Source organism: Heloderma suspectum, chromosome 3 (genome assembly GCF_057233095.1).
Source record: "Heloderma suspectum isolate Gila_16-S chromosome 3, 16-S_ref, whole genome shotgun sequence".
In the NCBI taxonomy this organism is placed as follows: Eukaryota; Metazoa; Chordata; class Lepidosauria; order Squamata; family Helodermatidae; genus Heloderma; species Heloderma suspectum.
Genome location: NC_139460.1, coordinates 14284712 through 14299061, shown reverse-complemented (window position 1 = coordinate 14299061; position 14350 = coordinate 14284712). Strand labels below are relative to the sequence as shown.

Sequence of the window (14350 nt, the reverse complement as noted above, 5' to 3'; positions counted from 1 at the left end):
CGGTAATGATGTTGTCAACACATTTTAACTTCAAAAGTGGACACTTGTTTATGCTGCAAATTGTGCCTTTTGATCAATGGGTCATTAGATTGGAAGAAGGGAGCAAAACTGTTTAGTGACAGAGCAGCCATGTTGTGTGTGTGAGACAGCAATTGGGTTGCTCTATGAATTGTGGAACAAGATGACGCAAGGCTTGCTGATGTAACGATGCGAGTTTCTGTCTTTGCATTCATGCTGTTCCTACTTGGATTTTGTAGCTTCATACTCTAGGCCAGGGTTTGGCAATGAGGCACCCACCAAGATCCCTTCCTCACCCCTAACCCCCCACTTTCGCTGCTGCTTCTTCTCCCTACCTCTGTGCTCAGCCAGGAAGGGTGAGGGAGGAGGCAGCAGAAGCAGAGGTGGGGGGAAGCAGGGCAGTAGATGGGAAGAGGTGTGGGCAGCAGGAGCGGCAGCTTCTGCTGTAGCAATGGGCAGGCAGGAATTGGAGGCAGAAACGGCTGTGGTGCAGCAGGGCAACAGACGGGAAGAGGCATGGGTGGCAGGAGTGGCTGTGGGCAAGCAGGAATTAGGGATGGATGGATGCTCCACAGTTCGGGTCCTCCAGGCACTCGCTGAGCCACTGATGCAGCTTGTGTGCCCCCAGACCCGTGCTTGAGTTCCCCCCTCCCACTCCCTGAGCTCCCTGCACTCACCCTGGCTCATTTACACCCACAGTCTTGCGTATATTCAAGGCACCATTTTGTGTAAGACTAGATGTGTGCATATCCGCGATTGCCATTTTCTTTCACAAAGTGGCGCTTGCGGTGGTTGCAGATGGATCCAGGGTGAGCGCCTGCGGCTCGGGGAGGATGGGGGGGAGGACTTGAGTGGGGGCAGGGGCTCAGCAGGTGTGGCTCAGGGGAGGGGATGGGGGGGGAGTCCGCCAGACTCCTGGACACAATCAGGCGCCTGCGCCATCCCGAGCAAGAATTTGTGGCAGAAGCACCTGTGGAGCGCCAGAGCAGCGGACAGGAAGAGGTGTGGGTGACAGGAGTGGCAGCTTGTGCTGCTGCAGTGGGCAGGCAGGAATTGATGGCTTCCTGAATGGTTAGTGCCCCACTTTTGTCACACCCCTTGAATTACAGCTGAAAGTCCTGACTTCGCTCCCATCTGGGTGTGTTTCCTTTCACCTTCAATGTGGTGGTGTACAGAGGCCAACTGCCGAAACAGTTATCCTTGTTCCAATATTCCAATATTTCTGGCCCTGAGTGTATAGCTATCCTGACTAGTTGTCCTTTTGGCATCAGGCCAAAGTCTTTTTATTTTCTCAAGGTTTTTTTTTTTAATTTTTAACTGTGTTAGTGGTTTTCAGACCGGCACTACAGTTTTCTCTGTTGCTGGTTTTATTTCTGGTTTTATTGTGATGCTATTTTAATCTATGTTTTAAGTTTATGTTGTACTGTGTGTGCCTTTGTGTGTGTGTGTGTACACACACACATTGATATATAGATATAGATATACAGATATATGCACACGCACACATGCACGCACACATGCAATCCTAAGGCCCCTAGAAAGCATCGGGGGGGGGGCATAGGATAGTTCAGATTCCTGGATCCGAGGATGGAACCAGTGCTCTGACCCCGAAGCCAGGAGACTGAGCTCCCTTCCCCCTTGCAGCTGGTGTGGAGAGAACCGTGCTGGCTGCCTCTCTGTGGTTGCAAAAGCGACCTCAGAGGGAAGGTAAAGGGGACATTCCCAGTGGAGGGGAGGGGACTGGGGAGGCTGGCTTATGAGGAATCCTCCAGCTTCCCCAGCCTCCTTCCCTCCCACTCCCCAGCGCCTCCACTAGATGGGTGAAAAAGCACGTCTAGCTGAAATGCAGAGCAGGGGGAGGGGGAGGCAAAGATTGCCTCCGCCACTTCTCCTGCTCTGCATTGGATGGCCGCCAGCCTCTGAGTTCAGATGCTTACAGCCATCCCCATAGGATTGTGTCCTAAACTGCTGAGAGTTGGGGTGTCCATGTGTCCTACTTTACAGAGCACAGTCCTCTATTTGAAGGTGTCCTGTATTTGAAGGGCTGCCCAGTCCAAGCCTGGTTAAAAGATAAAGAACCATAAAAAGGGACCACAGGGGCCTTGAAATTGCTCATCCACGGCTCATCAATGGCAGGCAGGCACACAGGTTACCTGGTCACTGTCTTCCCCATTCTAATGAGAATGCTTGTATTTCCAGTTAAACTGCAGCCATTCTTTCCAAATTTGCATCTATACACATCAATTAACATGTGCACATTTTATGTCCCTTTTGGTCCTCGTGTTTGGTGACTGCATTCCTAAAAACATTCCGTAAGTAAAAATGTCAGGCCATTCCTTGAAACATTGTCTCTGGACGGATCACTTCAGTTTATTTTATTTTATTTCTTATTTTTGTAATCCGCCCAATAACAAATGTTCTCTGGGTAGAATAGAAATAGTTAAGAGAATAAAATACAATACAAACATTTCAAAAAGAATGACATACTATTACAGCTGGTAAATTCTCAACCAAGGAATGTGCTGGAACATCTGCTTCAGTTAAAAAGGAGAACCTATGTATTCAGCAAAAGTTTTGCAAAGTAGCAGAGGTTTTGTAAGAGGCTCTGTTTTGTCCCAGCAGCTGAGGTTCTGTTGGACTGATTGATTCAAGAGCTGACACAGACAGCAAGCTATTTGGAGGTGAGCTAAGGACCTGAGATCGGTTGCAAAGTGATTTGCCTAAACTGAACTCTGTCACGATGGCCCTTTACTGCCAAAGAGTTTATGGAAACCAGGAATGATTTGTCAAGGTGAAACTGACCCAAACAAAGGTGAAGTCTAAAAATCAAATTTTAGAAGGGACATAAGCCCTACAGTCAAGATCTTGGATATCCATAACTGTGTGTTTACAGCATGGATTTCACCAATGGATGCCTCTATTTCTGGGGTAGGGAACTGGTTTGGGGCGAGGGGAGGCGGATGGCCTCCAGTGCCCTATAGGCCAGGAGTGGTTATAGTGAAAGGCAGGCTATGCATTTTCTACATAAATTTGGGGGTGGGGGTCATTTACAGATTGCCCGATGGCCATGCTGGCTTGGAATGATGGGATTTGTAGTCTGAAACACCTGGAGGACATGAAGTTGGGGAAGGCTGATCAAACTGTAACTCATCCAAGGGTGAAGCCTAATAATTAAGAAAATGTCCAACTGTCCATTAGCTCCCTAAATCTCAGCTTTCAGAATTCTCTATTAGGATTAACATTGCAACATTTGCATGAAGTGACATAGATAGATTTTAAGAGGGGCTGAATTTTTCAAGAGCCTAGTCATAAGGTAGCTTTATAACCAGGTCATAACCTGGATGTCAGCTGGTTCAGACTGCTGCAGCCAGCCTATTGGCTGGGGTTGGTTATGGGGAGCACACAAATCCCATGTTGTAACAGCTTCACTGGCTACCAGTTTACGTTGTTGTTCAGTCGTTCAGTCATGTCTGACTCTTCGTGACCCCATGGACCATAGCACGCCAGGCCTTCCTGTCCTGCGCAGTCTCCCGGAGTGTGCTCAAGTCCATATTCATTGCATCGGTGATGCTATCTAGCCATCTCATCCTCTGCCGTCCCCTTCCCTTTTTGCCTTCAATCTTTCCCAGCATCAGGGTCTTTTCCAGAGAGTTTTCTCTTCTCATTAGGTGGCCAAAATATTTGAGTATCCGTCCTTCCAATGAGCACTCAGGGTTGATTTCCTTAAGGTGGTCTGGTACTCCCTGATTTGACTTCCTTGCAGTCCAGGGGACTCGTAAGAGTCTTCTCCAGCACCACAGTTCGAAAGCATTGGTTCTTCAGCGCTCAGCCTTCCTTATAGTCCAGCTCTCTCACAGACATACGTTGCTACTGGGAAAACCATAGCTTTGATTATGCAGTCCTTTGTCGACAAGGTGATGTCTCTGCTACTTACTATGCTGTCTAGGTTTGCCATAGCTTTCCTCCCAAGGAGCAAGCGTCTTTTAATTTCATGCCTACAGTCACCATCTGCGGTGATCTTTGAGCTCAAGAAAATAAAATCTGTCACTGCTTCCATTTCTTCCCCTTCTATATGCCAGGAAGTGATGGGGCCAGATGCCATGATCTTCGTTTTTTTAATGTTGAGTTTCAAACCAGCTTTTGCACTCTCCTCTTTCACCCTCAACAAGAGGCTCTTTAGATCCTCTTTGCTTTCTGCCATGAGGGTGGTATTGTCTGCGTATCTGAGGTTGTTGATAATTCTCCCAGCAATCTTAATTCTGACCTGTGATTCATCCAACCCAGTGTTTCTCATGATGTACTCTGCATATAAATTAAATAAGCAGGGTGACAATATACAGCCTTGTTGTACTCCTTTCCCAATTTTGAACCAATCGGTTGTTCTATGTCGGTTCTTACTGTTGCTTCTTGACCCTCGTACAGGTTTCTCAGTAGACAGGTAAGGTGGTCTGGCACTCCCATCTCTTTCAGAATTTGCCAGTTTGTTGTGATCCACACAATCAAAGGCTTTAGCGTAGTCAATGAAGCAGAAATAGACATTTTTATGGAATTCTCTTGCTTTCTCCATGATCCAGCGAATGTTGGCGATTTGAACTCTAGTTCCTCTGCCTCTTCGAAACCCAGCTTGTCCTTCCGGTAGTTCTGGGTTCACATACTGCTGAAGCCTAGCTTGTAGGATTTGGAGCATCACCTTGCTGGCATGTGAAAGGAGCACAATTGTACGGTAGTTTGAACCCTCTTTGGCATTGCCCTTCTTTGGAATTGGAATGTAAACTGACCTTTCCCAGTCTTGTGGCCACTATTGAGTGTTCCAAATTTGTTGGCATATTGAGTGCAGCACTTTAACAGCATCATCTTTTAGGATTTTAAATAGCTTAGCTGGAATACTGTCATCTCCGCTAGCTTTGTTGTTGGTAATGCTTCCTAAGGCCTACTTGACTTCACTCTCTAGGATGTCCGGCTCAAGTTCAGTGACCGCACTATCATGGCTATCAGGGACATTCAGATCTTTCCTGTATAGTTCTTCTGTGTGTTCTTTCCACCTCTTCTTAATCTCCTCTGCTTCTGTTAGGTCCCTGCCTTCTTTGTCCTTTATCTTGTCCGTCTTTGCACAAAACGTTCCCTTGAGATCTCCGATTTTCTTGAAGAGATCTCTAGTCTTTCCCATTCTATTGTTTTCTTCAATTTCTTTGCATTGTTCATTTAAGAAGGCCTTCTTGTCTCTCCTTGCTATTCTCTGGAACTCTGCATTCAGTTGGCTATATCTTCCCCTTTCTCCCTTGCTTTTCGCTTCCCTTCTTTCGTCAGCTACTTGTAAAGCCTCATCAGACAGCCACTTTGCTTTCTTGCATTTCTTTTTCTTTGGGATGGATTGAGTTGCTGCCTCCTGAACAATGTTACGGACCTCTGTCCATAGTTCCTCAGGCACTCTGTCTATCAGGTCTAATCCCTGAAATCTATTCCTCACCTCCACTGTATATTCATAAGGGATATGATTTAGGTCATACCTGAATGGTTTAGTGATTTTCCCTACGTTCTTCAATTTAAGCCGAAATTTTGCAACAAGAAGCTCATGATCTTCCCGTTGTGCCAGGAGTGAGCTGCCCGCTTCCAAGATGGCGGCCGGAGTCAGGAAGGTGAAGCAGGACATGCCGCCGCTGGGCGGATACGGACCCATTGACTACAAGAGGAACTTGCCCCGGCGGGGGCTCTCGGGCTATAGCCTGTTCGCCATTGGAATTGGGACCCTCGTCTATGGCTATTATTCCCTTGTGACATGGAACCGAGAGAGGCGGCGCCTGAACATCGAGGACCTGGAGACGCGAGTGGCCATCTTTCCCCTTCTTATGGCTGAGGATGACCGCAGGATGCTATGCATCTTGCGTCAAAATCTCGACGAGGAGGCCAAGATCATGAAGGACATCCCCGGCTGGCAGGTCGGTGAGTCTCTGTTCCACACCACACGCTGGGTGCCCCCCACACTTGACGAGCTCTTTTACCTGCACCCGCAGAGCGTGCTCGACAACGCTAAATTTGGTTGCCAGTTTTACGTGTGAGTGGCAGCAGGGTTTGTGTGAACCACCCAGAGAGCTTTGGCTATTGGGCGGTATAGAAATGAAATGAAATGAAAAAATGAAATGAAAATGATCTGAGCCACAGTCAGCTCCAGGTCTTGTTTTTACTGACTGTATAGAGCTTCTCCATCTTTGGCTGAAAAGGACATAATCAATCTGATTTCGATATTGACCATCTGGTGATGTCCATGTGTAGAGTCGCTTCTTGTGCTGTTGGAAAAGAGTGTTTGCTATGATCAGCATGTTCTCTTGACAAAACTCTATTAGCCTTTGTCCTGCTTCATTTTGTACACCAAGGCCATGCTTGCCTGTTATCCCAGTGATTTCTTGACTTCCTACTTTAGCATTCCAATCCCTATGATGAAAAGGACATCTTTTTTTGGTGTTAGTTCTAGAAGGTGTTGTAGGTCTTCATAGAACCGATCGACCTCAGCTTCTTTGGCATCAGTGGTTGGGGCATAGACTTGAATTACTGTGATGTTGAATGGTTTGCCTTGGATTTGTACTGAGATCATTCTATCGTTTTTGAGATTGTACCCCTGTACTGCTTTTCCCACCCTTTTATTGACTATGAGTGCTACTCCATTTCTTCTAAGGGATTCTTGCCCACAATAATAGATATGATGGTCACCTGAATTAAATTCGCCCATGCTTGTCCATTTTAGTTCGCTGATTCCCAAGATGTCGATGTTCAATCTTTCCATCTCATGTTTGACCACCTCCAGCGTACCTTGATTCATTGATCTGATATTCCAGGTTCCTAAACAATATTGTTCTTTACAGCATTGGACTTTCTTTTCACCACCAGACATATCCACAGCTCAGTGTCCTTTTGGCTTTGGCCCAGCCACTTCACTCTTTCTGGCGCTACTTGGAAATTCCCTCTGCTCTTCCCCAGTAGTATATTGGACACCTTCCAACCTGAGGGGCTCATCTTCCAGCGTCATATCTTTTAGGCTTGTGATATGTTCCATGGGGCTTTCTTGGCAAGAATACTGGAGTGGGTTGCCATTTCCTTCTCCAGTGGACCACATTTTGTCAGAACTCTCCACCATGACCTGTCCGTCTTGGGTGGCCCTGCACAGCATAGCTTATGGCTTCACTGAGTTACGCAAGCCCCTTTGCCACAACAAGGCAGTGGTCCATGACCAGTTTATATCTAGATGCAATTCAAGTGCTGGCTATGACCCACAAAGCTCTGTACAGCTTGGGGCCAGGTTATCCAAAAAGCTGTTTTCTCCCATACAACTTGGCCCAGGCTTTTAGGACTTTGGGACAGTAACTTCTTTCTGTCCCACCAACATCTGAAACATGTTTGGTGGGAACTTGAGAGTAGGGATGCTGGAGAAATTCGAGACAGACTAAAATGAGCTCGGATTTCTAAGCATCCAACCTGCAGAATCCGCTGCGGAGTGACCCCCTCAGGCTGCATGGAGTCCGTGGACTTTCAGATCTTTTTTTAAAATACTTTCCAAAGTTTATGCATATTTATTCATAGGAAAATGCACAAGTTTCTGCTGAGGAAAAGTTGAATGGAATGGGGGACAATAAGCTAAATGTTACATACTAAGGTGAACTATGGAAATTGTTACAAAACTCCTTACATAATTATTTGCGTATTTTTCTGCATGATGAAAAAAACAGTAATTTGCATCCAGCCGTAAGGAGGCGACAGAACAAATGGTGCCTGACAGTCCACGAAACACTGACGGAGTGGATCTTACACAGTCCGTACATCCTTACTTGACAGAAGGCCCTTGTGATGGATGCTGTCAGGCTCTGGTACTCCTAGCCCAGGGGCGGGCAACCTGTGACCCTCCAGACAGTGCTACCTCCAGGTTTTTAAGGGCCCTTGCGCAGGACACCCTCCATGGCACCCTCCCTCACTGAGTCTACCTTCTCATGGCCATCGTCATGAGCTGCTCTTACTCCTCCTTCTCGTTCTCATTATTGCTACCACTTGCTTGCTTGACAGGCAGAGAGCCAGTGCACCAGTAGGCAGGGGCACCTACTGCTGGGTATGCTCCAGGTGCCCGACTGGGTCTGGGGATCCAGCAGACATCCCCCTGCCTGCTGCCCCCAGCTTCACCCACTGAGCCCCCTGCCCCATCTAACCCCCCCCCCCGCTTGCTGAGCCTGGGCCCATCCAGCGATCTCTGCGGCTCCCATCTTGCCAAAAAAAAAGTAAATAATTGGCGGGCGCAGATATGCACACATTTGCTCTTCTGCAAAATGGCACTGCGAATGGCTGATATATGCAAGGTTACAGGCGTAAATGGGCCCAGTTGCAATGGTGAAAAGAGGCTCTTCCCAGTGGCTCTCTGTTTGGGTGTGGGTCCTTGAGAGTTGCCCAACCATGCCTATCCTTGTTACTGGCCCTGACTATTGACTGCCGTAAGGTGTGGTGATAGCCACTAACCTAGATGGGCTTTCAAAAACAACAGACATATTCAGGAAAGACAGGGTATGAGTTCTACCAATAATGGTTAAATGTACAGAGGCAGCATTTTATTGATTTATTGAGTTATGATATTTGTATCCTGCCTGTCTTCCACAGAGCTCAAAGCACAGCGCATTACTCAGAATGCATTATTGGCAAAGTAAAATGGCAGCTGGCAGCTGATGCTTACTGGCAGCAGCACTGCTTCTGTTCCCCCAAAACAAGAGGTGGCAGAGGTGAAGGGGAATAGCAGCAGCAGCAGCAGCAGCAGCAGGAAAGGAATAGGCTTTTGTTTTCCAGGACCAGTTGTTTTCCGGGCCAAATTCAAGGTGTTGGTTTTGACCTTTAAAACCCTATATGGTTCCAGCCCAGCCTATCTTAAGGAGCACCTCCAGCAACACCAGACAGGCCACTTAACAAGATCATCCTGGATGGCCTTCTCTCTGTCCCAGCAGCCAGGACAGCTAGGTTGGTGAAGACAAGGGAGAGGGCCTTCTCTGTGGTGGCCCCCACTCTGTGGAACTCCCTCCCTAGGGAACTCCGCCATGCCCCCTCTTTAATGAGCTTCCACCATGCATTAAAAATGTGGTTGTTCAGGCAGGCATTTGGGGTGGGTTAGGGTATTTTTAGAAATATGTTTTTACTGTAGAATTTTATTGTTTTAAACTGATGTATTATATACTCTGTACATCACACAGAGTGGCTGGGTGACCAGCCAGATAGGTGATTAATAAATTTAATAATAAATAAATAAATAAATAAATAGGCCAATTTCACACATTCACAAGTTCACAAACCTCCCATAACGTTTGGCTACAAGTTTTCCTGTGAGACTGTCCATCTGCTGCTACTTCTGTGTTTCACTTGGGAGTTTTCACCTGTCTTACATTAAATGAAGGCTTCAGTCTCAGGTAGACCGACAAACCTTGTGCATGCAAAAGATGGTGGAATAATTTTAATTTATATTGTGAGCTGAACACTGCAAGGGATTTTAGATTCGGCCAGCTGCCCGAAAACTGGTGCCCTCCAGCTGTTTTGCACTACAAATCCCAGCAGGATGAGATATGCTGGGAGTTGTAACCAAACACATATGGTAGACAACACGTTGGGGGCAGTTTACCTTCTCAGTTTACCTGACATTGGAGCTGGAGGCTCCAATGTCAGTGGGGCAGTGAATCCATTCCAGGTTTCAGTCAGAACCAGTCAGAACTCTAAAGGAGTTCTCCAAGGTCAGACTGGTTCTGACTGAAACCCGGAGTGGATTCACTGCCCCACTGACATTGGGGCTACTAGCTTCCACTGCTTCTCACTGCCAGTGTCACCAGCCGCCACCAGGATTAGACAGGAGAAACTTTTCCTTCCTTCCTTCCTTCCTTCCTTCCTTCCTTCCTTCCTTCCTTCCCCTCCCCTCTCTCTCGTTGCTGTGACTTTATTCTATGAGTGTTTTTTAAATTGTATACAACTTTATTCACCCAACATGGAGAACAGCAGTACATGAGCTTTTTAAATAAATAAATAAATACATACATACACATACATTCATTCATTCATACATACATACATACATACATACACAGAATTGTAAGAGATCGAGGTCTAGTGGGTGAAGAGGTTGAACTGAGAAGTCCCCTGCTTCAACTCTCTCTTCCCTGTCATGAACTCAGTAGATACTTTTAGATAAGCTACAATCTCTGTTAGCCTCCTATGTTCCATATCGGTAAAATGAACAACACTGGCTTCCCTTGCAAGGTTTCTGTAAGGACTGCTAAGAGTGTATACAGATTTGTTTTTACAATTCCCTAAAGTGCTAGAGCTGAGTCAATAAATAATGGTTGGCTGTGTGCTTTAGAATGGACCCTTTGCTTGTTAGCAGCTGCTAGGCTTTGGAAATCAGTGTGGGCACCGTCTGTCTTGGATTGGTGGGTCGGTCTCTGGCCAAGCTTCGGGGCAGACTACATCAGGGTCATTCTGTTGCAAGAAGGATCCGCAGGGCCAGGGGGCAATTGATGTGGTCAAAGACAGGCTGGTGGACAGATTCCAAAGGAAGCAGGCTAGGAAAATGGTGTACGGGGCATGTGTGTGGAGCTGAGCTGCTCAGGCTGATGAACTGGCCTGGATGTGAGGGTATGTGAGGTCTGGTTCATCGCTATTGGCCTGTTGGGTCAGCTGATATTATTCATGCTGTCAGCTGACTGTGTTCAGGCTAGACCTGCAGCCTAGAAGGCTCCTGTGAGAGCTTGATCTGACTGGTTGGCTGAGAGACCAGAGTGCTGATGGTGCAGGAGTTAAGGTGCCGAAGACAGGCTGCTGGAAACCCCAGTTTGAGACCCACCCCCCTCATTGCCTTATCTTAGTTAGGCAACGTTTGGAGTAGGGATGTATGATCTGTGTAAAATCCGCTCCGTCTGTGTTTCGTGGATTGTCAACTGCCTTTTGTTCTGTCGTCCACCCACAACGGATGCAAGTATTTTTCTTTCTTCATGCAGAAAAATAAACAAATAGTTATATAAATATTTGCATAAGTATTTACATAATTTACCTTCGTACATAACATTTAGCGTATTGTCCTCCATTCCATTCAAGGTTTCCTCAGCAGAAACTTACATATTTTCCTATGAATTTATATGCGTAAATTTCGGGAAAGTAAAAAAAATCATCCGAAAGCCCATGGACTACGTACAGCCTGTGGGGGTCACTCCACAGTGGATTCCACAGGTCGGATTCTTAGAAATCCGAGCTCATTTTAGTCTACCTTGAATTTCTACAGCATCCCTACTTTGGAGGTCTGTGGTCACGTTTGTCAATTTCATCCTCTACTTTGGCACTTTCTGACTGAAGGAGGTGGGGAATTGACAAGTTCTTTGACAGGTAAGAAATATGGCTCTGCTGAGCTAAATGAAGTAGTGTGTGGAGCGGATGAAAGCAATAAGGATAAAGACAAGAGGGGAATATGCCTCTGTGGAGCTACATAGTGGACAGGCAGACTTGCGATCATGTGCACTTGTGCAAAATGGCCAATCTTTTTTTAAAAAAATTACAACACAATTTGTTGTAACACAACACAATGCAAATTTCAAGATCCCCCCCCCATATTACGCAAATTGCTGCCATTTAAAAAGGGGGGCAATCCATGTATTGGCTCAGCTTGCTACAGATTGAATCGATGCTGGGGCGGGGGGGAATGGAACAAAATCTATTGGGGTGAACCAGAAAAATCCATCAAGTTTTCACTCCCCCCCCCCCGCCAACAGATCTATAAATTCCTAACAACAACAGTCCAACGCTGCATGACAAAAAGGTGGGACGGAAAGGGTGGTAGTGGTGGCGGTAATAATTATATCTATGCTAAATATTATTTCCTACCCTGAGGCCCCCCTTCTGTGCTGATGTTGTACTGATTAATATTTGCTAGAGTCTTCAACCCTAAATAATCCTTAAAAAAATCAGACACTGTAGAAGGTTTAATCTTGTATCTTCTCCCGTAGCACTGGATCACAATTTATTAACTCGGATATACATGCCCAAATGCGCTAAATTAAATATAATGCACAGGTACAACGTGAAGGTTGGTATTTTCTGCTCAGGCTTCCCCCCCCACACACACTTCTCCCCCAGGCACCACAAAAAGCCCGGAATATTAAACGAGTTGAGTTCAGTGGAATTTAATTAGCATCTCACCTCCATGCAGTTTCTCCAGCAACGGGCCTCTGCTGTGGCTGCAGTATTGAATTATGAGAGAGTTCATCTTAATTGACTAGCTCAGGTGTAAAACAAAAACAAAAAAAAGTGTGTGTGGGGGGCTTGTGGAGAAAAATATGCCAAGTTGCCAGGGAAGAAATATTCCCCTTAGAGGCAGTTATACGTTTGCATTTTTAAAAAGGATAAGCCTTGATCTTGGTCCTCCCTGAAAGTCCAAACTTTACACAGATAGGCAGTTCTATTATTTGGAGGCTAGGAAATATCATGTCAGAAGCAAGAGGTGTTTTAAGCTTGTAGCTGTATGTGAGCTCAGAACTTGCATTTGAATCTGGAGCCAAGGGTTACACAGCAAACACCAGTCTCATGGATCATGTAGTATTCCCCTTCTCTAGCCTGCCACTCCTTTCTCTCCCACAGCCACTCCTTTCTCTCCCACAGCCACTCCTTTCTCCCCTGCAACTACTCCGTTCTCCCTTGCAGACACTCTTTTATCCCCTGCAGCTACTCCTTTCTCCCTTGCAACCACTCTGTTCTCACTTGCAGACACTCTTTTATCCCCTGCAACTACTCCTTTCTCCCCAGCAACTACTCCGTTCTCACTTGCACACACTCTTTTATCCCCTGCAGCTACTCCTTTCTCCCTTGCAACCACTCCGTTCTCCCTTGCAGACACTCTTTTATCCCCTGCAGCTACTCCTTTCTCCCTTGCAACTACTCCGTTCTCCCTTGCAGACACTCTTTTATCCCCTGCAACTACTCCTTTCTCCCCTGCAACCACACCTTCTTGCTCACTTTCCCCTTTCATTTCATCCAACTGGATTCAGAATCTGGAAAGCAGCTCTGTCAGAGGACAGCACTGGTCTGCAGACTGGGTTTGTGGAGGAGCAAAGCAGTGAGTGAGGAAAGTGTTAAGCACCCCCCTATCTCCCACCACTGACCCCTCGCAAATATCACCCCTACCCCCTACAATTCATGTAAGACGGCAAATAGAATTTACAACCCTGGGCTTGTGTTTCCAGTATTGTGCTGCTGGGCAAGGTTTGAAAGGCAACTGATGCAATAAATATTTGCAAGCTCGTGTTGCAGACTTGAAACCTATACTTCTTAAGAGGATTTCCATGCATGGCAGCTTTGTTTTTTGTGGTTTTTTTAGATGAAGGGGAAATATGTTATCTCTCCTTCCTCTCCTCCAAAAATGTTCTATTTCCATTCCTTGCAGGTTGCACTAAACCTGAGCCAAACATCTGAAAACTCAAACTTTCCACTGATACTGGGATTGATTTGGTGTCGAAAGATGGGGTGAAACAACTTCCTTCTTTTGATTTTTTTGGGGGGGCAAGACTCATCAGCATCCCCACTGCTTGTTGGCTGACAGCTGCCATTTTGTTTTCCCCACTTTTAAAAATGCACACATTAAAAATGCACAATTTTAAGAATGCACAATTTAAAGTGTGTGTTTTTAAAAGTGCACATTTTTGAGATTGTGCCCTTTTAAAAATTAAAATGTCCATGTTTTGGTCAATGGGGGAAAAGGGTGCACTTTAAAAAAATGTGCACTTTTTTAAAAAAAGGAAGGGTGCAGTGTTCCCATTCAAACAAACTGAAAAAACCCAGGTCCCAAGCAAGAATGGAAATGAGCTGAACTGAGCTTTGAAGAGAAGTTGGAGCATTTGGGAGACCTTGAACATCCCTGATTCTCCCATCCCTAGTGTCCAAAAATATTGAAACAATGTGAATATTCAGTGCAGTGAGTTGTGGGGAGATATTTTTTGTTTTGGCTACATCCTGCTTATGTTACTTTGAAGGAAATGGTATTTTAAAAAAAAACTGAGAACATTTGCACAGGCCTAGAAATGACATCACTAGACTGAGAAGAATTCCTGCAGAGCATTTTCAGCTGATGTGTCTTGCCTTTGTATTGAACAGTTGCAATGCACAAATGCTGCCTTGCCTGAGGTTTTACTTTCCATTGGTGTTGAATGGAGGCAAGCACCTTGCATGAGACGGAGAAAGGCACAGCCTGACCTGGAAAGCAATATGATTGACTTGAGCAATATGATAATGCTGGGATCTGAATAAAATGTGCGTGCCTTTATCCTGCAGTTGCCACTTTTGCCTT

The 14350-nt window shown here is 46.0% G+C and overlaps 1 protein-coding gene and 1 pseudogene across 1 annotated transcript in view; both read left to right on the top strand.

Annotated features, from left to right (window-relative positions):
* The window catches only part of DLG2 (discs large MAGUK scaffold protein 2), a 1591953-nt gene that overhangs the window by 791997 nt on the left and 785606 nt on the right, over nucleotides 1–14350 (top strand). The window lies entirely within an intron of this gene.
* LOC146349363 (NADH dehydrogenase [ubiquinone] 1 alpha subcomplex subunit 13 pseudogene) lies at nucleotides 5634–6074 on the top strand (annotated as a pseudogene).